Genomic DNA, 25,269 nt, shown 5'->3' on the forward strand with positions numbered 1-25,269 from the left:
AGCTGTTAAAATAGATTATAGATTATAACTTAACAGATTATAAATTATGACTTTAATCAGAAGCTGTTAATCTGTTTGGTATAGCTGTTGGATTATAGATTTAAGTTGTTGTTTGGTGTTTGTTAAATAAGCTGTGAAGTAATTTTTTCAATTAATTTTTATTTTTTATTATTCTCTATTTGTCTACATTTTTCATAAATAATAATAACCATTTGGGTCTTTTTCTATTTTTAAAAAAATAAAAAAATCTAAGAGTATAACCGTGAATTAACATGTCCACAATAGAAGCTGATAATCAGAAGCAAGGGGTGAGCAGCTTCTCAGAATCAGCTTTTTTGATTTAAAATAAGTTATTAGAATTAGAAGCTGTTTGAAATAAGTTTAACCAAACAGTCCAAAATAACTTTTTAAAAGCCAGAAGCCATAAGCTGGCTCAAAAACGCCCCACCAAACACCCCCAAAGAACTCCAAACAAGCCTTAAGAAACCTCAGCTCCATAGTGAAGGTGTTTGACTAGGTGTCTTAGTGCAAATATGTGAAGAAAACACACTTTTAAGCTTAATATATAGAGAGAGAGTGAGAATTCTAGAGAGAGAGAGACATTTCAGCTCCTCAAATTTTTGAACCCCTTTAAATGGGGAGGGACCTCCCCTTATATAGAGAAAGCAAGCAAAAGCTTGCTTGACAAGCTAAAAGCTTGTTTCAACGTGTATGGAGGATGAGTTTCAGTGGGCCACAGCTGGCTCAAAAGATCTGAAAATATCTAAAAAGGAGAAAGATTTGCCGCCGGCTGGTTAAAGTGGCCTCCCCTAGCCGGCCGACCAGTCCAAGTGGCCTACAAAAGAGAAAAGTGGCCGGTAGATGCCAAAAGTGGCCGGCAAGCCCTTCCCCTCCCTCAGACAAGAGGCAACAAGGTTTGGCCCAAAAACCAAGGCTAAAACACAAAGTGTTAAGAGGCTCAAAGACAAGGCACTCAGCCGACACCTTCAGGCACTCAAAACGAGCAAAACCTGCACAATCATCGAGTGCACAACTGATGACGTCAAATTCTTGAGGTCGGTAAAAAATGGGGTGTCTACAGTCTGCTCGACGGTTATGTTGCTCTTTGCCTTTCCTACGTGTCGCGTAGTTAAGCTTGCATAATTTTCTTACACCCTTTCTACATGAAATGTGGTTTGGTTCGTGTTTACTTACTTTTTTTCATATTTGAGATTGTTGTACCTTGTTTCGGTTTTTATAAATGTAGTGTTTCTTTGCATAACATTTGCTTTTAAATGGTTCATTACAGCCTCATTGTATGATCATAAGTTATGTTCTTGCATCGTGCATATCACTTGCATCTTGCCCCAAAACTACGCTGGTTTGATTCCTTGCAAAGTGATACATAGGCAGCCAGTGGGCGTAACCATTTGTTTTAGACTTGTTTGTTTGTCCAAGTCTTCGGCCTTGTCAAAAATGGGTCGTCTCTGTGCTTTGACATTCACTCACATCATTTCATGATTTCCAAGATCTGTCAAAGAGGGCCAACTGTAGACACCCCATTTTTTACCGTCCTCAAGACTTGGACGTCATCGTTTGTGCACTCACTGATTGTGACCATTTGTGCTCGTTTTAGTGCCCAAAGACTTCGGCGGAATGCCCTGTCTTTGAGCCTCTAAACCTTGTTTTCTTTGTGCCCTGTTTTGGACCAAAACTTTCAAGCTTGCAACCCCTAGTGGCTGCTGGCCACCAATTGATCCTGTCAGCCATGGATTGTGCTTGTCAGCCAGAGGTGTGGCCGGTTGGCTACCAGTGGTGGCAGATGGCCACCAATGCCTTTTTTTAAATATTTGTTAACAGCTGTGCCAGCTGTTAGCATTTTTAGCAGCATCTCTCTACACGTGTAGGGTGGGATGTTTCTAAGCTCAAAGGGTGTTTTTCTATATATAGGGGGGTTCCTCCCCCATTTTTGAGGGTTAGCATTTTTGGATCAAAATTCTTCCTCTCTCTGTAGATTTCTCTCTCTCTCTCTTGCAATTTTGTGCTTGTTGCTTGTTGCTTGTTTTCTCTACACTTTTACATACACTACCTTAACCAAAGTTGCTTCTCTTTGGGATGAGGTCATTTGAGACCCTCTTTGAGCTCTAGTAAGTGGTTTTAGCTTAGTTTGATGCCTAAACTTGAGCTTTGCTTCAAAGGAATAACACTTGCCTTGTTTATTTTGTTTCAATATACTTGTTTTGCCATCTATTTCAACTGTTTTTGGCCTGGTTTTGAACTGTAAAAAGCTTTATTTTTGTGGCCTAAAAGTGGTGGTTTGAGGCCTTTTTTAGTTAAAGGGTGGTTTAACCTTCTTACTTCTTTGCTTGTTAAGCTTTTGTGCCTTTATTAATCACTTTCAAATCAACTTTTTTGGGCCTTTTAACCACTAAATTTTAGAGGTATTTCAGTAGTAATAAACTCATTTTGAAGTCCAAAATTGGACGGGTTAGCTTCCCCTCCTCGTGTCTTGTTTGCATGCCTAGTTAACTTCACATGTTAGCATATTGTTTTAGCTTAACTTAGCTTGAGTCCAACATGTTTTAACCTTTTAAATAACCCGTTTTAGCTCTGTTTTGGGCTGGTTAGCTCAGTTGAAGCTTGTTTTGCATAGTTGTAGTGTAAGTCCTTCACTAGCTTAGTGTTTTTAAGGCTTTTAGCATCATTGGTTTGAGTTGATTCCATGTTTTAATGTTGTTTTGCATCTCATTTCAGCACTATAATCTCTGCAATCTCCCTCAATTCTTCATTATTTTGTTTGCTTTGAAAGTGATTTCAAACCACTAGTTTGCCTAAGTGTGAAATGGAGGTGCTACACCTAATGGTTTAATCCCTTGGGGGGTTCATTACCAATAGTGTAATGCCTCTTTTATGCCCAAAGTAACTTGTGGTTTGAGCCATCTTTCCATTAGAGGACACTCACTAATGGACTTAATGGATTAAGGAATGGATTTGGTAATTAAAATGTGTAAACAAAATTGGCAAGTAAAAGTGTGAAAGACAAGCATTCTTTGTGTTGCATTGCATGTGTTCAAATCGGATGTTAATTTGAACACAAGAAAAATGGGACATTTCATACTCAAAAGTGATGAAATGTGCCATTTTCCTAGGTCACCATTGCTCTTGATCATGCATGATAGGGTGATGGTCATTTTGGTCTCATTCTTGCATTTATTGAAATTTGTACAATTGGTTTCACGAGCCATCATGCAATAAAATTGCTTGATTGATGGTTTATGAACCAAAGTTTGTCCCTTCTTTGATTTCCCCATGAAAATGAGAGGCAAAGTGTGCAAACAACCCTTTAGGAATACACTATTTTGCTCTGTTTGCTCTCTGTTGCAGTAAAGAAGTTCAAACTAGCAGTGGCTGACAGCCACCACCAGTAGTCGACCGGCCACCGTTGGTAACCGACTGGCCCCTTGTCCCTTTTGTCGGCCATCAGTGAATTTTGTACAGTATGTTGGTAAGGTGGAGCAGAGGTGTTCTAGAAGTCGGCAGCATTGTTAGTGTTCAAATGTGCAAACAGAGGCATTCAGCAGGAAGGCAGTAGCTTTTCGGGGTGGAAACCGAGCATGTGCATGAGCATCCTTTGCGTCTCGAGCTTATTTAACGTTTAAATGTCTAGCTTAAATCTGTGTTGTAATTAATTAATTGTAGCTAATTAAGTGTTGTAAGTAATTAGTTAGTTTAGCTAGTTATTCAATTTCGTTTTGTAATTAGTTAACTAGAATAGTTAATTAATTCAAATTTTGTAATCATTAGTTAGCCTAATTAGATTAGTCTAGTTAACTGAGCTTATTTCATTCGGACCCTCCTTCGCGAGGGCATAATGTTGTAATAAGTGTGTTGTGTGCGTGCATGTCTTCCAACCCCACGTCTTTCTCCCTTTTATTTACCCGCTTTTGATGGTTAGATTAGGGGCATATTTCAATTAGCATACCTTATGCTTGCATCCATTTCGTATTGCATGCGCTGAGGCTCGGTGCATCATTCAAACTGCATTGTCATTTCAATACTTATTTGAATACGTGCTTAGACCGCATGTCTCAAATTGTTGCAAATGCCCTATTAGTAGCCGAGCTTATTAATTGCATATTGCATGTGTTGCATTAGGCATTTTGCATAGTTAGGAATCATGCATATTTTTCTAACTTATCTTTTCCTAGCTTGGAGTACTAGGTGAGTTTTTTTTCTTTAGCATAGTTGCATGAGTGTGAGTGATTGCCATGATTAATACGTTTGCCATGAGACTATATGCTTACTTGCTAAACTACTTGAATGCCTATGGATGAAGGCTTGTTGTTTGAATTGGAACGATTCAACGAATGTGCGTTTTAAGCCCACTTTGTTGAGTGGCAAATCATGTTTTAAGCCCACTATGTTTGGCAGCAAATCCGCAAACTTTAAGCCCACTTGAGGTGGCAAATTCAGCCCCTTTTCGCAAAATAAACATAACTTGAAATGTTTCAATTCTTACGATCTAGTCTATACTTGCTTGTGCGCATCACATAGTAAAGTTAGCCTAATAAAGCAGAACAAGAGCACATAATATTTATAAAAAACATATCATGATTAGTAAAGGCCAATCATTGATCGGGCAAGCAGGGGTGCTCAATTCATGACCTTCCCCTTTCGTACCTAAGTTCCCGAGCTAAGGCAACTTTGGTGATGATAGACATGTGGCTTTTGGCATGAGTCAGGGTTTCTTAAATTTCTCCAAAATAAAATATGTAGGTGGCAACTCTGTATTTGGCAAAGTGGTCCAATTTTGGCATTATTTGATTTAAAATTGATTTTTTAAAAAGATTTGCCAGATTTGGACTCTTTGGTGTTTATTAGTTTCACATTGCACTTTGTGAGATTAGATTCAGAACCGTTGGAGTCTGAACTATAGGGCTTCTTTCGAGTTCTTCGAAAGGAGGCGCGAAAAAGTCGAGCTACACTTAGCTATTCATTCGGACTCTCCTTCAAGAGAGCAAAATGTAATAATGTGTATGTCTTCCAACCTCACGCCTTTCTCCATTTTATTTAATCGTTTTTGATGGTTAGATTAGGGACATGTTTCAATTAGCATATCTTATGCTTGCATCCATTCATCTTGTATTGCATGCACTGAGGCTCGACACATCATTCAAGCTACATTGTTGTTTCAATTACTTCTTTGAATATGTGTTTAACCGCATGTTATCGAATCAATTCATATGCCATGCTTAGTAGTCGAGCCTATTTTAATTGCATATTGCATGCGTTGTATTAGTCATCTTGTATAGTTAGGAATCAGTAATATTTTTCTAACTGTTTTTGTTTATCTTAGCTTGGAGTACTAGGTAAGTTTTAAAAAGCTTTAGCATACTTGCATGAGTGTGAGTGATTTCCATGACTAGTGTGCTTACCATGAGGCTAAGTGCTTACTTACTAAACTGCTTGAATGCCTGTGGATGAAGGCTTGTTGTTCAAATTGGAATGATTCAATGAATGTACGTTTTAAGCCCACTATATTTGGTGGCAAATTCGCAAACTTTAAGCCCACTTTAGGTGGAAAATCCAAACCCTTTTCGCAAAACAAACATGAAATTGAATTGTTCCAATTTGGGCAAACTAGTCTGTACTTGCTTGTGCGCATCACGTAGTAATGTTAGATTAATAACCGGAACAAGAGCACATAATGTTTATAAAAATCATATCATGATTAGTAGAGGCTGATCTTTGATCGAGCGAGTGGGGGTACTCAATCCATGACCTTCCCCTCTCGTACCTAAGTTCTCGAGCCGAGGCAACTTTGGTGATGACGGACACATGGCCTTTGGCACGAGTCATGGGTTTCCTAAATTTTCTCAAAATAAAATATTTAGGTGGCAACTCTGTATTTGGCAAAGCAGTCCAATTTTGGCATTTTGATTCAAAATCAATTTTCCAAAAAGATTTATAGGATTTGGAGTCTTTGGTGTTTATCAGTTTCATATTGCACTTGTGAGGTTAGATTCAGAACCATAGGAGTCCGAACTATAGGGCTATATTCGAGCTTCCAAAAGGGGGCGCGAAAAAGTTGAGCTACACATACTTCTTACAGTGATAGCATTGAACACCATTCTTTTTGTTTCTTTGCTCACCGGACTGTCGTTGCTCGTCGAAGCGACCTCTGCCTCTTCCGTTACCATGACCACGACCACAGAATCCTCCTCTTCCACGGCCTCTGCTTGTCGAACTGTCACCTTCTGCAGCTTTGGTGACTATATCCTTCACTTGGAATGCTTTTTCTTCATTATTTTCAAGTGATCGATTAATTCTTGTCTCATGTTCTTGCAAGGACCCATCAGTTCATCAAAGAAAAAAACTGACAAGTCCTTAGATTCTTCTATGGCAGCAACAACATGATCAAACTTTGGAGTCAAGCTTCTCAATACCTTTGCAATAACAATTTCATCAGAAATCTTCTTGCTGTATGATCATATTTGACTAACTATTGTCGTTACCCAAGATAGAAAATCAGCAATTGATTCTCCACTCTTCATGTACAAGGTTTCAAAGTCACGTCGTAGTGATTGCAATTTCACCACTATAACTTTTGAATCACCTTGAAACTTTTTCTACAGAGTTGACCAAACTTGCTTCGGTGAGGTTGCTGCTGCAATTCATGAGAAGATGCACCAACAGGTTCCTATGTCCATTGGAATCTCTCCAAATGAAAGTCAAGAGCCAACTCCAACAAGTTCATCTGGTTCCTCTATGGCATCACCAAGTTCACCAAGGAGAGACTTTTCGTTCACTCTTGAAGAGTCTTCTGATGAAACACTACCCAGAAAGTTTAGATCCTTGAGAGACATTTATGAGTCTTGCCAATTTGCTCTTACTGTTTTAGATCCTATAACTTATGGAGAAACAGCTGCAAAAGAAGAATGGCAAAGAGCGATGATTGAAGAATTGACAGCAATTCAAAAAAATAGAACATGAGTGATGATGGACTTGCCGGAAGGCAAAAATGCAATCGGTTTGAAGTGGGTATTTAAGACAAAATTTGGTGCAGATGGAAGTGTACAAAAGCACAATGCTCGTCTTGTGGTGAAGGGATATGCATAACAACATGGTATTGACTTCGAAGAAACCTTTTCTCTAATAGCTCGTTTTGAAATTATGAGGATTACTTTAGCATTGGCTGCACAATTATAATGGCCTGTTTATCAACTTGATGTGAAGTCAACATTTCTAAATGGAGATCTACAAGAGGAAGTTTATGTAACTCAACCAAAAGGTTTCATGATTGAAGGCAAAGAGACAAAGGTGTACAATTTGAGAAAGGCGTTGTACAGATTGAAGCAGGCTCCTCGGGCATGGTATAGCAAAATTGATGGATACTTTTAGCAAAATGGATGCTTGAGAAGTGAGAATGAGCCCACTCTCTACGTGAAGAAGGAAGGTAAAAATAATTTCATCATTATTTGTCTTTATGTTGATGATATCATTTATACAAGCTCCTCTAGTTCTCTTGTGGTTGATTTTAAATCACGTATGATGCATGAGTTTGAAATGTCTGATATGGGTTTGCTGCATTATTTTCTTGGCCTTGAGGTCCAACAAGCAGAAGATAGGATTTTTATTTCCCAAAGAAAATATGCCAAGGATCTTCTTAATAAATTTGGCATGCTTGATTGTAAACCAGCAACTACACCCATGAATATCAATGAAAAATTGTAGTGTGAAGATGGGGCATAAATGGATGATGCTAGCAAATTTAGAAGCTTGGTTCGTGGTTTAATTTATCTAACCCACACTCGACCCGATATTGCATTTTCTGTTGGTATGATTTCCAGGTTTATGCAACATCCTTCAAAGCTTCATTTTGGAGCAGCAAAGCGGGTCTTGCGTTACATCGCTGGAACTATGGATTATGGGATTTGGTACTCAAAAGTTTTCAATTTCAAATTATGTGGGTTCACGGACAGCGATTATGCAAGTTCGTTGGATGATAGATAGAGTATTTCAGCAAATGTTTTTACTCTTGGATCAGGAGTAATCACTTAGAGCTCAAAGAAGTAAGCCACAGTAGCATTGTCTTCCTCAGAAGATGAGTATGTTGCAGCCACTTCAGCAGCTTGTCAAGGCATATAGTTAAGAAGAATGTTAGCTGAACTTCAACAAAGGCAAGAGGGAGGAACGAAGATCTTTTGTGACAACAAGGCAACCATCTTTATGACAAAAAATCCAGCATTTCATAGTAGAACAAAGCATATAGATATTCATTTCCATTTCATTCGTGATTTGGTTGTGAAAGAGGAGATAACTTTGAAGTACTGTAGCACTTAGGAGTAGCTGGCTGATATACTGGCAAAGTCTTTGTCGAAAGCAAAGTTTTTCTACTTCAAAGCCTTCCTTGGCGTTTGCAACTTTGAATCAAGGGGGAATGTTGAAGAATGATTCAAAGTCCAAATCGGTCTCTTCGGGTTGTTAGTAGTGTCTGTATTTTTCTGAGTTTGTTTAGTCAATTGGGTAGTTAATATTGTTGCTAATATTATGTTAGTGATTGTAGTCGATTTACGTTAGTGACTTAGTGGTCCGTAAAATTCTGTTTGGTTGTTTTGGTTGTAAGCCTATATATAGGCACATTTGCTTTAGTATTTTCTAAATTGAATAAGATGACCCAAAAGTTTAGACTTTTTATATTTATTTGTTTGCCTCTGTTTTCTTTATTTTTGCCTCTATTTCAGTGTTATTCATTTTTATCTCCAACATCTTTCACACCCTTCCGTGGGATGTTTCGTGACTCATCATGGGTGGAATTCTACAGTGGAGAGTTTAGTTTTGGGCATTCCAGTTATGTGTTTACCGCAATTTACATACCAACCAACAAACGTGAAGCTTTTAGCAGATGAATTCAAGACCGGGGTAAGGGCAACGAAGAATGATGAAGGAATAGTTGAAGGTGATGACATCAAGGGGTGCATTGAGTTGGTTATAGGAGATGGAGAGATTGGGGAAGGAATAAGGAAGAACGCTAAAAAATGGAAGTATTTGGCAAGGGAAGCTGCGAAGGAAGGTGGATCATCTGACAAGAATCTTAGGACTTTTGTGGACAAGATTGAAGATGGATTAACATTTTCATCTTAACAATTGCATTTCTGTGTGTAAGATTTCTTCATGTGTGTTTCTACATGTATCACTTTTTTTCTTAAAAGGTTTTACAGTGCATTCAATAAAATTATTTACATTGTCTTCTCTATTGTTTTCCTTCTTAATTTTCCCATTTTTAAATTTTTTTCCCCTCGTTTTGATTAACTTCTATAGGTTTGGTATGAGTGACTCAATTGGTGGGGGCTGATGTGGGTTTGTCCACGTTCCAACTGTGTTACTTTTTGTTGATTGCATGGATTTAAATCAGAGTCAACTAAACCAACAATTTTTTAGTATTGATAGCACATGACTTTCAAATTCTCGAATTTGAGGAACTCATACGAGATAGATAGCAGAAAAGTTTAGTTAATTAGTAACCAAAAATAAAGAAGATGAAACTCATTAAGAGGAAAAACAAGTAGTATATATGATCCTGTAATGGGGACAAGAGGGGAAATTGAATATAACAAAATAGGAGTATCATCTAATTGGGCTATATGTATACAAGAAAAATAAGAAATTCAAATTTATCAAGCAAACAATAGAAAGTTGTGGCTGAAACATTTTGGAAAGAAAAATAAATTCAAAAAATTCAACCAATGAATCTTCAGATTGAAATGTAAAATCCAGTTCAAACACTGCAGGAAAAATAGGTTTTAATGGCTTTTTTTAATGACGTTTTTTTTACATGTCACTTTTCTTAATTTTTAATAGCATTTTTATAACCGCTGTATATTTTTAACCAAAATGGCACCATTTTATAATTGAAGGCGTTTAAACTGCCTCCAAATGCAGTAGGAACACGCGTTGATCCTTCTTTGTGAAACCGCCCTTTCTCTCTTTCAACCATTATACGCACGCATCTCTCTATGTCTCAGCAATGAAGAAAACAGAGGAGATAACTCTAGAAAGAAGCTTCGTCTCTCGAAAGATCAATCGGCTGTTCTTGAAGAGAGCTTCAAAGAACACAACACTCTCAATCCTATAAGTATACATAACACTGAGTCTTAGCTTGAAGCTTAGCTCTGGAGGTCGGGGGTAGTTTGGTTATTTTACTGAGATCTCTGTGATTTCTCTCTCTCTCTCTCTCAACCCTTATACGCACACATTTCTCCATTGTCTGCACCGGCAATTTCAAAGATTCAAAGTGATTTCGAAGCGATTTCGAAGATTCGGATCGATTTCGAGACTCAGAGTGATTTCGAAGCTCCATCGCCGCCACCATTTGCACTGGCGAGGTAGCGAGCTCCACCATCTCTCTCTCTCTCTCTCTCTCTAGATCTCTCTCTCTCTTTAGATCTATGGAATCAATGTTTTAAGTCATTCTTACTTGATCCTCATATGCAGAGATGTAGTGATTCAGAGATTCAGTGATTTCAGAGCGATTTTGATTTCGAAGCTCCATCCCCACCACCATCTACATCAGCGATTTTGATTTCACTAAGGTGAGCTCCACCGTCTCTCTCTCTCTCTCTCTCTCTCTCACTCTCTCAGTTTCCTCTCAAATTACTTCAAATTTTTTGTGGCTTGTCTTCTAATGATCAGAATCTTGTTTTTATTTTTTCATAGTCAAGTTCAAGCTCCTTCCCTTGTTCAAGCCCAAAACGCTGAGCAGAAAGGCTGTAAGTTGTTTGATTTCACTTCTAAATTTGAATTTAATTTTTTTTTGTCATGTTTAGTTTTTAAGTGTTTTATGGTGCAATAGAATCTTGTTTGGAGGTTACGCTAATTAGATGGTGGAGGATACAAATGCTGTTAAATAACCATACTTTTATTGGCATGCTAGCTAGGCCCAAGGTGTTGTATGATACTTTTATGGTCGGAATTTCAAACTGTTGGATATGGGGGTGAGGGGTGTACCTCAGTGTGAACGCTAGTGGGAACTAGATTCTGGAAGGCTGTGATCGCAGTGGTAGTAGTAGGTTTGTCAATGGTGATGGAAGTTGTTGATCAAGGGCATGCTGGATGTAATCAAACTGCATAGTTTCTAGTTTTCACGTTGTTATGGAACAATTCTTCATTAATTGGTATTGGCGAATACATATTGATTGGTCAGATCAATGTTTTAAAAATCGGACCAGTGAGCGAACCGGAAAAGGGATCGGGTGGACGGGTCACTGGTTCAACCGTCGGGTTGAACCAGAATCGAACCATGACGTAATAAATATATTAAATTTATATTTAAATAAAAATATAAGTAATAAAATTATAAATTAAAAATATTAAAAATATTAAATTATCTTAAATATTTGTCCTAATATTTTTTTTACTAAAAAATATAAAATATATTTTGAAATATTATTAATTTCAATTTTGGAAGATGAAATCAAATATTTAATATTCCCTCCATATGATTTTAATTCAAATAATTTGATTGAAAGGAGAGCAAAATTTTTGGAGGAATATCAAAATTTCAATATTCCCTCCAATACATTTGATTGAATCCCACATGGATTTCTTGAGTCTTTTTGAAAGAATTTTTTTTCTTATAAATAGGTGAAGACTTTTACAATAATTTTATCATGCTCTTAATAGGATTCCTCACAAGAGGAGACCCTTGAAAAAGAGTTTCAAATTAAAATTTTCTTATATTTTTATATTATATATATATATATATAATAAGTAAGAAAGAAAGAAAATAAAAAAAAAGGAAAACTAAAAAAAAAATTCGAGCCAGACAGCCCGGCGAACCAGCTCCAGGTCGACCGGTTCGCCGGTTCAACCGCGGGTTTTTCCGGTTTCCACTAAATATGCCGGTTTTCATTTTTGGCCGGTTCAGAGGGTATGTCCGGACCAGAACCTTGACCGGTCGACGGTTCAACTGGTCGAACCGACCGGTCTGGTCCAGTTTTCAAAATCATGGGTCAGATGACTCATCTCTATGTTTAAAGAATTGGGCAAGTAAGTAAATATTATTGAACAAAATAGAATATTGAATAGGAACAACAAATGAGATTAATGTGTAGTGATAAATCTATTGTTGATTGACTTTGGTAGTGTGTGTTTCTCTTTTCTCTCTTACAAAGCAATAGATTAATACAATTAAATTTTTTGTTCTATATACTTTTGTAGTGGATATCTAATTTAGTTAGTTATCTGCTCTTTTACTCTTATGTTGACTCTAAGCAACAAATGAGTTGGCCTTGGTTTATTTAATGTTAAATGCCCTAGAATCCTAGTACCATCATGTTTATTCCTCCTATTTTTTAAATTTATTTTTAAAATTTTTAATTTTTTAACACTAGAAATTAGAGATAGCATGGATAAAGAAAACTAAATTGTTTTTGAAGGTTTCTGGGTGGATTCATACCCCACTTGTTGCATTGGATGTATATATCAAGTGATGAAATATTGGTATAATGCAACTTGCATTGTGATTATTATCAAGCATTCAGTTAAATTTGATGGAATTTGGTGCATGGCGTAGTCTTTTTTGTTTGCTACTGATAAAGATTATACCTAATTTCGGGCTACTTAAAATTGATTGTTGATTTTTGTTCAAAATGCCAGTTATTGAGGCTAGTAGTGGGCTATGTAGTTTTCATGCCTACGATGACATCTGCTTGTAGATGGCTTTGGACCTTATCTCTTCATCTCTCTCTCTCAAAGGAGGACAAAAGAACATGTCTTGAATGGGTCTTAGAGGTGATTAACTATAACAGAGTCAATTTTGATGTCACAGTGTATTTGTAGTAAATGATTTAACCAAAATAAACTATAGTGTAGGCCTTCTTTAGCCCTCTTCCTTGGGAATCTGCATCTTTGTACCATTGGACTGTTATCAAGGTAAAGCTCTATAGCCTATAGTGTAGGCCTAATGGAGAATAATGCCACCAATCCAAATCCAATAATAGCCTTCATGACCTTCCAACCAATTTATGACTGTCCATCAAGTTCTTTAACCAAGGTCAAGTTTGGCATGATTGAAAAAAGATAAAAAGTCAAAAAGTCACTATCCTATTTAAGTCACATCATTTTATTTAAATCACATCACCTCTCTAACACATCACTTCAAACCCAACCCAAACCCAACCCATATTTCATAAAAAGTCAAAAAGTGCACTTATTTAGTCTTCCCAAACTAGGCCCAAATGTTATCTATTTGTTCTGAACATTTTGTACACTAGATGATCGTTTTTACACTATAACTGCAGGATATGGCCCAAGTTCTTCTCGCTTACATCCTTGTTGCCTTTATTCCAGCTGTAATGATAGCAGAGCTTTACTTCTTTGACCACAACTTTGCTTCACAGATGGCGCAACAAAAGGAGTTCAATCTCAAGAATCCTTCTGTTTACCATTATGACATCTTCTTGTTGGGATTCATGGTATATACAATTGGACTTCTAGTATTCCTATCAGTTGTTCTTATCTGCTTGGCTTTACCTCGAGTTTATGTTTTCTTCTAATTTATGTGTTTTCAGACTTTGCTTTGTGAATTGATTGGACTTCCTCCTTGAAATGGGGTCATCTCACAGTCTCTGATGCATACCAAGAGCCTAGCTGTTCTCAAATGGTAGGTAGACGTAAAAAAATAAAAAAAAATAAAAAAAAATAGAGGACTTAGAAACTCTTATTGATCACACATTGTCAGATCTGGATGTTATTTCCAAGTTTTAAAACTCTTATTGATCGCACATTGTTAGATCTGGATGTTGGACTAGTGAAGTGCAATATCCAAATTAGCGTAGTAATATCCAAATAGTTTTTATTTTTTAAATCCTTTTGCTAATTAGAGTTGTATTGGTGTATTTAGAACATAATATTATGTATATTTTCTTCTTTTTGTTCACCGTATATCTTTTTGATAATCTCTTCATAGACTTAATGTTGACTTTTAGCTATTTCACAACTGGTCTGGAAAACAGTCACCCTTTGTATAATAAATCAATTATTGGATTGAAGGTGTGCTTATGATGGTCAATTGTTGACTTGGCATATTAATTACTGGCTGTATGTAATTTTAGTCTGGCCTTTTGATTATTAACTTATAAGAAAATTTAAGGTCCACATTGCTTTTGTTAAATTATGTTGTGTATGCTGCACTAGTTTGGTTACTTTTTTCATATATTTCTTGTATAGCTTAGGAGCCTTTGCTTGGACCAAACCAGTGGTACTGCAAAATGGTACGTATTCTTTTCCCCAATAATTTTGACCTCTTCAACCTTAATTCTAAGTCTCTTATTTTTTTACTTAATAGTGCGTTATTTCAAAATTCAACAAAGCCTTAATGTTTGGTAACCATTGGTATGTTGGTCAGTAACTTGAAAAGGAAAAAATCATCTTGTGGAAGGGTGAAGGAAATTAAGAGGCAAGAAAGTAAGAAGAGTGAGAAAAAAGAGAAGATGATGAGAAGCAGATGCACTGACAATGGAGGGTTACTATTCACAGTGGTGTTTCCAATTTCATTTGGATCAAAGAAGAAGAAGAAGAACTCTATTTCGCCAAAACCTGAGGCTTCAGATAAGTCTTTTTAAGGCTGTTGATAAGGAATGGTGGAAGAAAAGATTTACTATTTCAAGGGAGAGCGAATGCGGTGGCAGAAGCAGAAATAGTGGAAGCACTAGAAGCAGTGGCAGCAATAGAAGCAGGTATGATAATCCTTTTCTGTCATTTGTTCTGTTTAGTGAATCCATGAATTGATTAAATTTTTTTAAGCAGTGAAAATAATCTTGAATAAAACCAATGATTTTTATTTTGAGTTACTATGTTTGATTACAAAAAAGTCTTTGAGTTACTATATGCGTATCTGTGCTATTTTCCTTTCGTTACGTACATATCAAATGTCACACTCGTGAATCTGTGTTTAAACAGACATGGAAGTTTGCAAAAGATTTCAAATAAATTTGTGTTAAATTGAGACAAAAGATTTCCTCTCATTGTTCATTTAAGGCATGTACATGCTATTAATGACAGTGACAGTGTAATGCCATGTACTTGCTGTTCAGCACCCATGTTGGTATACAAGTGCAATCAATGATAACATTTGTCTTTTGGTAAGATAATTTAGTTTAAAATTATCTAGTGTATTTCTGATTACTCCTCTCTATGTTGGCAATGCATGAGATTATGTATAATGCTCAATAATAATGCCCATTATAATTATTTGTTTTGGCACATTCTATCAAAGCCCTTGCAGACAGATAAATTGTCTCAATCCTAGTAAAAATTAAAGATACATACTGAAGTTTTTATATTTTGGCTTTATATTATTTTTTGTCTTACTTTTTTCCTCCCTCCACTATGACAATGGTCAAACAGTAATTGACTACCCAAGTGTTTATTGTTCAATGAGTTAATTTGCTTAGTTGTTTATTTTATTTACTTAACTTGTTCATATATTTAATTGCTTAATTATTTAATTTTCTTATTTATCTTATGATTTTGGTTGTCTTTCATTTACAGGAGACAAAAAAGAACAATGGGGTTCCTGCTATTCGGTCACAGGTGTGGATGGCTGCATACTTAACTAATTGTAACCACATAACCGTCCCCCACTAATGTTTTTGGAGGTGGATGTTGGCGGTCACAAGAGCAGAATCATATCTTTCAAACTCAAGTTCAGGAACAAGTTCAAGAGCAACTTCAACGGTATCAAATACGGTTCGAGTCGAAGATGAATGACGTAATGGAGAAACAAATTCTGGCTATACACATAGATTTTTAGTCACGAATTCAGTTTTTGGAATCTCAATTGCAAGCTGCAGGCGTGCCCGTTGATCCAGTTGTTGCACCCTCAAACCCATTACATAGGCAACAGGTATTTTAATTATTTTTACTAGTTATTACTTTAAATTGCCTAGAGCTAATATACAACTTAAGCCTCTTATTGAATGATAGGTTGTGGATTCACTTAGTAGTCATCCCACTGTTTGGCTAATGTCACATCAACAACAATCTCACGCATTTTCATCTCAAGAGGTGAGCAATCATTTAATCAAAGCTTTTTTGACAAATACCATATCTTATTAATTACAATACTTGCTCTTATTAAATATAGGTTCACGTTTCAAAGAAAGAGAAGAAGAAGAAGAATAAGAAGGAGAAGAAGAACTCATAAGGTAAAAGTACTAACATCACTAGTTTTTAATTTCTCACTTTTCTAAATCTATTAACATCACTAGTTTTTATACACTTATGAATACTTCATCAACTAAGAAGACTCTTGATACTTGACGGTATAAAGTATATATTGTGATTGCCAAAAGTCTATCATACATCTTGAATTGATTAGAGTGTGTCAATTGAGTTGGCCTCTGCATCGTATCCGGAATAGGAGTTAGCCCGGGCACGGGAAACGAGGTACATTTCGTACTTCGAGTGACGGAATGTGTCTCAATTCCCCAGTCACCGACACTCCGGATTATCCATGATGGAGTTAGGTTTTAGCTGTAGTCTCATGTGCATTCATCCTATATTGAGTTGTGCATTTCGACTCCTCGGCCATCATGCCTCGGTATGCGTGATTGGTGGCACGAGGATCGAAACATGCATATATTTGTGCAAATACATTGCTATGCCCCTTTCCTGCTCTCTGTTGCAGCAAAACCAGGAATCAGCAACTTTCCGGGACTTGGCACGCTTTTCAAGAATAACAGGTGTAAACAGAGGCTAATTGGGGCATTCCGGTGGATTTCCGCGCAAGACAGTCCGGACATGCATCATCCACCAGAAGCAAGGCAATCCCTGGCTTGCATGCCAGTTTTACTTGTTTTCTTAGTTAATTCTTTAATTAATTAGAATTTTATAATATTTCGGACTGTAATATTCTTTTATTTGGGGACTGTAATATTTGGACTGTATATTTATTCGGACCCTCCGAGTGAGGGCACAACTGTAATAAGTGTGCGTGAGTGTGTTGTATGTCTTCCAACCTCACGTCTTTCTCCCTTTTATTTATCCGCTTTTGATGGTTAGATTAGGGCATGTTTAAATTAGCATACAGTATGACAGCATGTTTGCATCATTCATCTGTTTTGCATGCACCGGGCTCGGCGCATCATACTAACTGCATTGTATTTTCAATTCCAAGTTGAATACATGTTAGTTGTAGCATTTCATATGCCATCTTAGAATAGCCGAGCCTACTATAGTTGCATTTTGCATGTGTTGCATTAAGCATTTTTGTATACTTAGGATCATGCATGATTTCTAATGTAGTTTCTGTTTTTGGCTTGGAGTACTCGGTAAGCTTTATGCCTTAGCATCCTTGCATGCGTGTGAGTGAATGCCATGATAGCATGCTTACCATGAGGCTATGTGCTTATCTGATATATCTGCCTGAATGCCTGTGGGTGAAGGTTGGGTTATCTGAATTGGAATGAATCATCAAAATGTTTCAAGCCTACCAACGGGTAGCAAACCATTTTCAAAACACAAACATGAAATGTTTTGTTCCAATACGGACGACCCGGTCTATACTTATATGCTGTGAGCATCACATAGTAACCTAGGCTAATAACCGGAATAAGAACTCACAATGTTTTCAAAAATTGATATCATGGTTAGTAGAGGCCGGTCTATGACCGGGCGAGCGGGGGTGCTCACGAAGTGACCTTCCCCAATCGTACCCAAGTTCCCGAGCCGAGGCAACTTTGGTGATGACGGACACGTGACCTTTTGGCACCGAGTCAGGGTTTCCTAAATTTCCCAAAATAAAATATTTAGGTGGCGACTCTGTATCTGGCAAAGCAGTCCATGTTTGGCACTTCTTTCAAAAATCAGTTTTCCTAAAACGATTTGCCGGATTTGGACTCTTTGGTTCAGATTTAGAACCGTGACTGCGAAAGTCGAGTCCGAGCTGTAGCGAGGTCCCCCGCGGGACTTGTTACAGTTTCTGGCGACTCTGCTGGGGATTTAGAGAACTTGACTCGAACTCATGATATCTGTTTTTGACTACACTTGAGTGTTTCTTTGCATTGCATTTGCATTGGTGCGCCTAGGACACCGTGTTTGCCATCTGCTATTCCTGAACGGTTTGCCGGAGGCTTGTCTTGTCAAGGCATGACCATAAGGCTGACCGGTTGTGGGCTCTGCCAGTATGGGAACACAAACCTCGGTTTTACCGGGGCACCCTCTTTGACCATTCGACCTAGTGCATATTCGGAATCCATAGTGACCATTCCATACTAGGACAGGTTGCTTACCCGTTTATAGGTTGTTTGAAACCGCTGCATGCGTAGTGAAACCCTAGCTCCTGACAAAATAGGACAGGGAAACCTTACCCCTTCATAGGGGTGTTTTGGCTCTCACATATCTGTTATGTGCTTTAGAGTGCGTCTCTACAGGAATGCGTGTATCAGTGTATGAGTTTGGGCATCAGGCCTGCGGGCACCAGTTTGCGAGTTTGGGCATCAGGCCTGCGGGCATTACTATCAGTATTTGGGAGTCAGCTTTACCCGTGGGTATTAGACTCAGTTTAGGGCAGGATTTTGGGGCAGAATTCAGTAGAGGGCACACTCATTCAACTATGCTTGTATCCGTTCAGATGGAATCAGGCTGAGATGCTGTCTGTTTTCTCTTTTGCTAGGTAGTCTGGGAACCATAGCTTCTGAAGGCTCCGATATCCCCCGAGGTTCATCGAACTTGTGCTGATAGACTTTGCTAGGTCAGAGATTCAGTTCAAGGGCAATCAGTGTTCCTCCACCGGAGGCAAGGGATAGATACAAATCAGTCAGATGGAACGGCAGAACACATCAGGGATAGAGGCCATGATGCGCCAGATGCAAGAAAGTATGAAACTCATGCAGCAGGACGCTGCCCGTCAGGAGGAGTTTTCCAAACAGCAGGCCGCAATCATGACCCAACAGGCCGAACTGATTACTAGACTGCAACAGCAGAATGAGGCATCTGCTTCACAACAAATTCCTCCACCGGCAGGGGCTCCATTACCTGAGCAGATACCTGCTGTTCGGAACGCTCCTCCAAACATCCAGAATACTGTGCCGACTATCCAGAACCAGCAAGAGGACACAAGTCTTCCAACGGGGCCAGCTCCGCCCCCGCTTCCACCACAACTGTCCAAGGTCCATACACCCAATCACCCGGACTCTCCATTCGAGGTCGAGGTTGATAATACAGCTCTGAAATTGAGCAAACTGGAGAAGCTCTTCAAAAAATCCCAAGGGGCCAAGGCTATGCCGGATATCGGAGACGGATATACCGAGGAGGCCGTAACACTCCCTGATAGGTTCAAAATGCCACAAATCGACCGCTTTGACGGGACCGGCGACCCCATGGTCCATATTCGACTGTTTGCAGACGTCTTGCGGCCGATGGGCCTAACACGACCACAGAAGCTCTCACTATTCGGCCGAACCCTGTCGGGTGTGGCCTCCCATTGGTACGCAAGATTACAAGATGAAGTGAAGAAGAATTGGGATGAGATGGCTGAGGCCTTTGTCACACAATATTCATACAACACTCAAATCGAGATCACAACTCGTGATCTCGAAACGACAAGGCAAGAGCCCAAGGAATCTTTCTCGGACTTTGTGATCCGGTGGAGGGCGAAGGCCTCGATGATGACTCTAAGGCCTACTGATAAGGATCAAATTCGGATGATTGTGCGCAATCTCCAGCCTAAGTTAATGCAGAGAATGATTGTAATCCCCTTTCCCACTTTCTCAGATTTACACGATATGGGGGTACAAATCGAAGATGCAATGAGGCAGGGTCTGTTTGACCAGGATAAGGAGCAGCCTAGGAGGGCGATTTCCCGCAGTTCGAATGCGACCACCAGTGGTGATGCAGCTGCAAGATCTTCTGATGTGGGCATGGTTGCTACCACCGTATCAAAAACAGCTACCCCATTCACCGGTGCGTCCGGAAGTAGCTCACAAGGAACCAAATATCCACCCCAAGCCAAGAAGGTTTTCACCCCACTTTATATGCCTTTGTCAAAGGCTCTTGGGGTTTTGATCAAGAAAGGGCATCTGAAGCCCCTGGAGCCGCAACCATTACCAAAGAACCTCCCTCTCTCGCACAATCCAGCCGACTACTGTGCCTTCCATCAGCGAGCCGGCCATGACACTGACATGTGCTTTCGTCTCCGCCACGAAATACAAGATCTGATCGACAACGGGGTCATCCCTGCACCAGGTCCTACAAAGTCTATCGGCACTTGATCAGTGAACTTATGGTGGGATAATGAGATGTGATCGAGGGATGAACCACCTGCAGGCGGCACTCAGATTACTCCGGATGTGGCGTATGGCACGCACTGTTTTGAACATTTTGCAAATACTAGTTTTTGTGCTTTCTGACTTGGGTATTGAGTGAGTCTTGTCGTTTTGTTTTGGGTCTGTCTTGTTGTATCGAGTCAGTCCTGTTGTATAGAAGTCGGGTGATTCCGGGGGATGTTACCTCGGGCGTCACCATTTTGTTTTATGCTTGTCTTTTCGTTTTGTTTTGAGTCTGTTTCTGCCAGGGAGCCAGTAACACCAGCAGATTTGATTGAAACAGCAGTGTTTTTTTCATGCTTTGTGCTTGCTCCTGCTTTGTGCCAATTCTGCCAGAAAGTTTGAATGAAATGGCAGTACTTTTCGCCTACTCTTCTGCACCCCAAAATCATTGTATCGACCTAAGTTTTTCAAAACTCTTTTTGAACATTGCAGTAAAAACGAAGAGGAAGGAATTCCTTGGGATTTGCAAAACTTTGATCATTTGAGAGAAAGAGAGGCATGCTAAGCCCTTAATGAATGAAATCATGCTTGTTAGCGTGAGTACTGAGAAGGACCCTGGCTTGATCCAGACTGGTTTCACACTACCTTCAGCGCGAGCGATTTGTCGCTTTCTTAAAAACTTTCAAAAACAAAATGTTTTGCGCGGTCTTGCGAAGACCTGTGTGGAATCGCTCTTGAGATTGTGCAGCCTAGGATCGCTCTCAGCCTCGAGACTCAACCCCTTCGCTTCCAAACCTTGAACTTGAAATCAGAAGGTTCGACGGTCAACTACGATGTGAGGCCTGTGTGGCTAGATTTGAAGCAGCCCTCGAACAAGAGGCCAGGAAAGTCAGATCAAAAGATCAGAAGATCAGAAGAAGCTTGCAAAGCTAGAACAGAAGTACCCCTCGAACTAGGGGCAAAGATATCAGACATGCTCGAAGAGCTGAAGATGAGTCCTCTTGCAAAGCAGCAGCCATTCTCCTGGATTCAGATGACTCTAGGATCTCAAAACCATTTGGCATGGACTTGTTATACTTTTACCCTTGAGAGGCTCGCTGGGTCGAAAACCCGGAAGGGCGACCCAGGCAAAAGTTAGAGCAAGAGGAAAAAAATACAAAAAAAGAAGAAGTAAAAAATGCAAAAAGAAAAAAAGAGAACAAAAAAGAAAGATGCAAAGAAAAGAACGAAAAAATCAAAAAAGGAAAAAGAAATGAAAAGAATTGAAAAGAAAAGAAGAACAAAGCTCGCAAGGTCGAAAACCCGCAACGGGCGCCTTGGCAAAAGTTAGAGCCTAAAAAGGAGAGGTTAATACCCGAGTGTACCTTAACCCCGAACTACGTAAGGCTTGATTCCCATCTTTGGGATACGTAGGCAACTTCATTCTGAAGTCCAGCCGTAAAACGCTTCAAACTCAATCATGTCTATGTAATGGTTCTGATAATCTTTGCCTTCTCTATATCTGAGAGTCTGGTTGCGTTCGTCGCTCTAAGGACTGATTACAATACACTACGGTGCCATTCAGACAAGGGGCAACTTTCCGTTGCCATTCAATGCACCGCGGTGTAATTCAAACAAGGGGCAACTTTCCGTTGCCATTCAATGCGCTGCGGTGCTATCCAAACAAGGGGCGACTTTCCGTTGCCATTCAGAACGCCGCAGTGTCATTTCAAACAAGGGGCAACATTCCGTTGCCATGCAGTGTCCTTCAGACAAGAGGCAATTTTCCATTGCCATGGATCCGAGGTTGCGCATCTCAAGAGTAGGTCCCATGCTCGTTGAGCAGTGGTCGTTTACGAAAATAGTTTTTGAGAATTTTTACTGAGGTTGACTAATCTTCTCGAAAAGTATTCCATTTTCAAAACTGGACCATTTCTTGGACCCAAAAGAGGAAAATTTTCAGTGCTCATAGCCTGACTTGCATGATTTTAAATCAGAAAATTGAACAAGCATGATTAATCTAACTCTCATTTCGGTCAAATTTTTTTTAGGAGAAAACTAAAACAAAAAATGGTCAAAATGATGAACTAGGGGCTCAGTTGAGTCAGGCTTCCTGTCTTTCCCATTGTCAACATTCTTGCCAAGAAGGGCATTCTACCTGCCAGAAGAGGGCACAACTGAAGTTAACAACAAATGGCTGAAAATTCTCTCATCCTCCAAGCAGCGAGGTATCAAGCCGAGTGCGAAGCACGAATTGGAATGGATCGAGATGCTCCATTCCCTCATCCGGCGCATCGACAGATGTCACCGAAGGAAATAGCTGCGAGCTGATTATGTTGGACATGAGCCCGCAATTTCCTGTTCATCCATCAACCACCCAGGGGAGGGATGAAAAATGAGAGATTGAAGAATAGAGAGATGTGTGATGAGAGAAAAAGTGAGAAAAGGGCTTTTTCAGAAAAACAGAGCTTGAGGGCCGAGTGATGTGAGGATTACAAATGAGAGAGGGTGGGGAACACTACCCGGTGAAACAGGCTCCCTGTGCACGTCTGAGTGTCGTGTCTTTTTGTTTTATCTCGATTCTTGTTTTGAGTCGTTTCGAGTGTTACTCGATGTGTCTAGGTTGTGTGCCTTTTATTTCCTTGTTGCGTCGTTTTGCTGCGTTCAGTCATAGGCTCAATACTTGGTCGAAAGCTCATCTCTGAATTTCAAAAACAAAATCGTTTTGTGCTCCGAGTGCCATGCCATTCTCCACATTTATGCAAAACAAGATTCGTTTTTTCATAAAACCGCAGGGTTCAACCCAGGTCATGCGAGAATAGTAGAACTAGGACCTATTTGAAGCTATATGGGTTCCAGACTACAAAGCAAAAGCAAAAGAGGAAATGTCGGGTATCTGAGTTTGTTTCAACTTCAGTAAGTTCCGAGACTACATCCCGTGTGTGCCTCTTCAAGTCTTGCCAAGGCTCCGAAGTATGAGTGTGCCTCTACCTCAAGCTCAAGATCAAGTCTGCTTCAAGCCAAAATGGTAATCAGAAGTGCTCTCCCTGAGTACCATTCCCCGCCAGAGGCATCTTGGCCGTGTTCGCAATGAGTTCCTAGGAGACCAACTGTGACGGTGGAAACTAGAGTTCGAATGGCCGATGCCTAGAACGTAAAGGTTCGGGATTTCCGAGACCAAAGTCTGGTTTAAATACCCAGAGGCATGCCCTCGGCTTGAAATCTGTATGGCAGCCCCATAGATTGAGATAGCATGTGAATGCGCCTCGATTCTGGATACTGAATCAACCTAGCCTGTCACCCCGTTGGAGAATAGGGAAAGTTGTGAACATGGCCAGGAAGGAAAGGTAGTAACTGCGGTTTGGAAGTACAATCAAGAAAGTGCAAGGAGAACCCACTCTTTTTAGTTCAAAATGTTTCTGCGGAATTTTCAACTCATATCTTCGATGTGTGGCTCATCGTCAGTCGGCATGCACGAGGTGTATCCTTTTTGGAATATATCGTGACCCCTCCGAGAGGTAAATCGGAGGTTGCGTTTGGAATTTGGTCTACTTAAGGCTTGTATTCCCTTATTCGGTATTTTTGTTTCAAACGGGTGTTGTTACGCGCGTTCCACTGGCATTGTTGTGCTCATTCGTTGCATTGTTATGCACATCTATCTAGCATTGTTATGCTCATTCATTGCATTGTTATGCACATCTATCTAGCATTGTTATGCTCATTCCTTGTATTGTTATGCGCATCTATCTAGCATTGTTATGATCATTCGTTGCATTGTTATGCACATCTATCTAGCATTGTTATGCTCATTGCTTGCATTGTTATGCACATCTTCTAGCATTGTTATGCTCATTACTTGCATTGTTATGTACACTTCACCTGCATCATTATGCACCTTTTCACTTACAATTCTTATCTTTCCTCTCTTGCATGTGATATGCTGAGAAGTTTTCTCTTGCGTGTGATACGCTGAGAAATTTATCTTTTCTCTCTTGCTTGTGATATGCTGAGCAGTTTTCTCTTGCGTGTGATACGCTGAGAAATTTATCTTTTCTCTCTTGCATGTGATATGCTGAGAAGTTTTCTCTTGCGTGTGATACGCTGAGAAATTTATCTTTCCTCTCTTGCATGTGATATGCTGAGAAGTTTTCTCTTGCGTGTGATACGCTGAGAAATTTATCTTTCCTCTCTTGCATGTGATATGCTGAGTAGTTTTCTCTTGCGTGTGATACGCTGAGAAATTTATCTTTTCTCTCTTGCTTGTGATATGCTGAGCAGTTTTCTCTTGCGTGTGATACGCTGAGAAATTTATCTTTTCTCTCTTGCATGTGATATGCTGAGCAGTTTTCTCTTGCGTGTGATACGCTGAGAAATTTATCTTTTCTCTCTTGCATGTGATATGCTGAGAAGTTTTCTCTTGCGTGTGATACGCTGAGAAACTTATCTTTTCTCTCTTGCATGTGATATGCTGAGAGGTTTTCTCTTGCGTGTGATACGCTGAGAAACTTATCTTTTCTCTCTTGCATGTGATGTGCTGAGCAGTTTTCTCTTGCGTGTGATACGCTGAGAAATCTCCCTTTTCTCTCTTGCATGTGATATGCTGAGCAGTTTTCTCTCGCGTGTGATACGCTGAGGAATTTGCCTTTCTTCTCTTACGTGTGATACGCTGAGAAGTTTACCTTCCCTCTTTTGCGTATAATACGCTGAAAGGTTTACCTTCTTCCTCTCCTATGTGTGATACGCAGAGAGATGTTGTGTGTTAGACTCTGGGTATTCTCGGTAGTCGATTTTAGCCTTCTCCACGTGAGACGCAGTGAGAATTGCATAATTTTCTTACATCCTTCTGCATGAAATGTAGTTAGATTTGTATTCGCTTGCTTAAAACTGCTGCATGGTATGCTTCATTACAGCTCTCTTTGCATAGCTTGGCTAGTCGTGATATCAACGAAGGGTGCTCCGAATCCAGAGTCTTAATCGGCCCAAAAGCGACTAGCGCTGATGGGTGTCCGAATTCGGAGACTTATCTTGGCCAATCGTGATA

At 39.5% G+C, this 25,269-nt stretch overlaps 1 long non-coding RNA gene and 1 pseudogene across 1 annotated transcript; both read left to right on the forward strand.

The window, feature by feature from the left end:
* Positions 1–9,123, forward strand: part of LOC145793709 (crocetin glucosyltransferase, chloroplastic pseudogene) — a 37,580-nt pseudogene extending 28,457 nt beyond the window's left edge.
* A 4,142-nt stretch (positions 9,124–13,265) lies between these two features.
* LOC145792433 (uncharacterized) lies at positions 13,266–14,718 on the forward strand. Its single transcript, XR_014331836.1, has 3 exons — positions 13,266–13,454; positions 13,551–14,252; positions 14,387–14,718. It is a non-coding gene; the product is annotated as an uncharacterized LOC145792433 (long non-coding RNA).
* The last annotated feature ends 10,551 nt before the right edge of the window (positions 14,719–25,269 follow it).

The sequence above is a fragment of the Camellia sinensis genome, chromosome 6 (genome assembly GCF_055761805.1).
Source record: "Camellia sinensis isolate YWXY chromosome 6, ASM5576180v1, whole genome shotgun sequence".
Classification (NCBI taxonomy): Eukaryota; Viridiplantae; Streptophyta; class Magnoliopsida; order Ericales; family Theaceae; genus Camellia; species Camellia sinensis.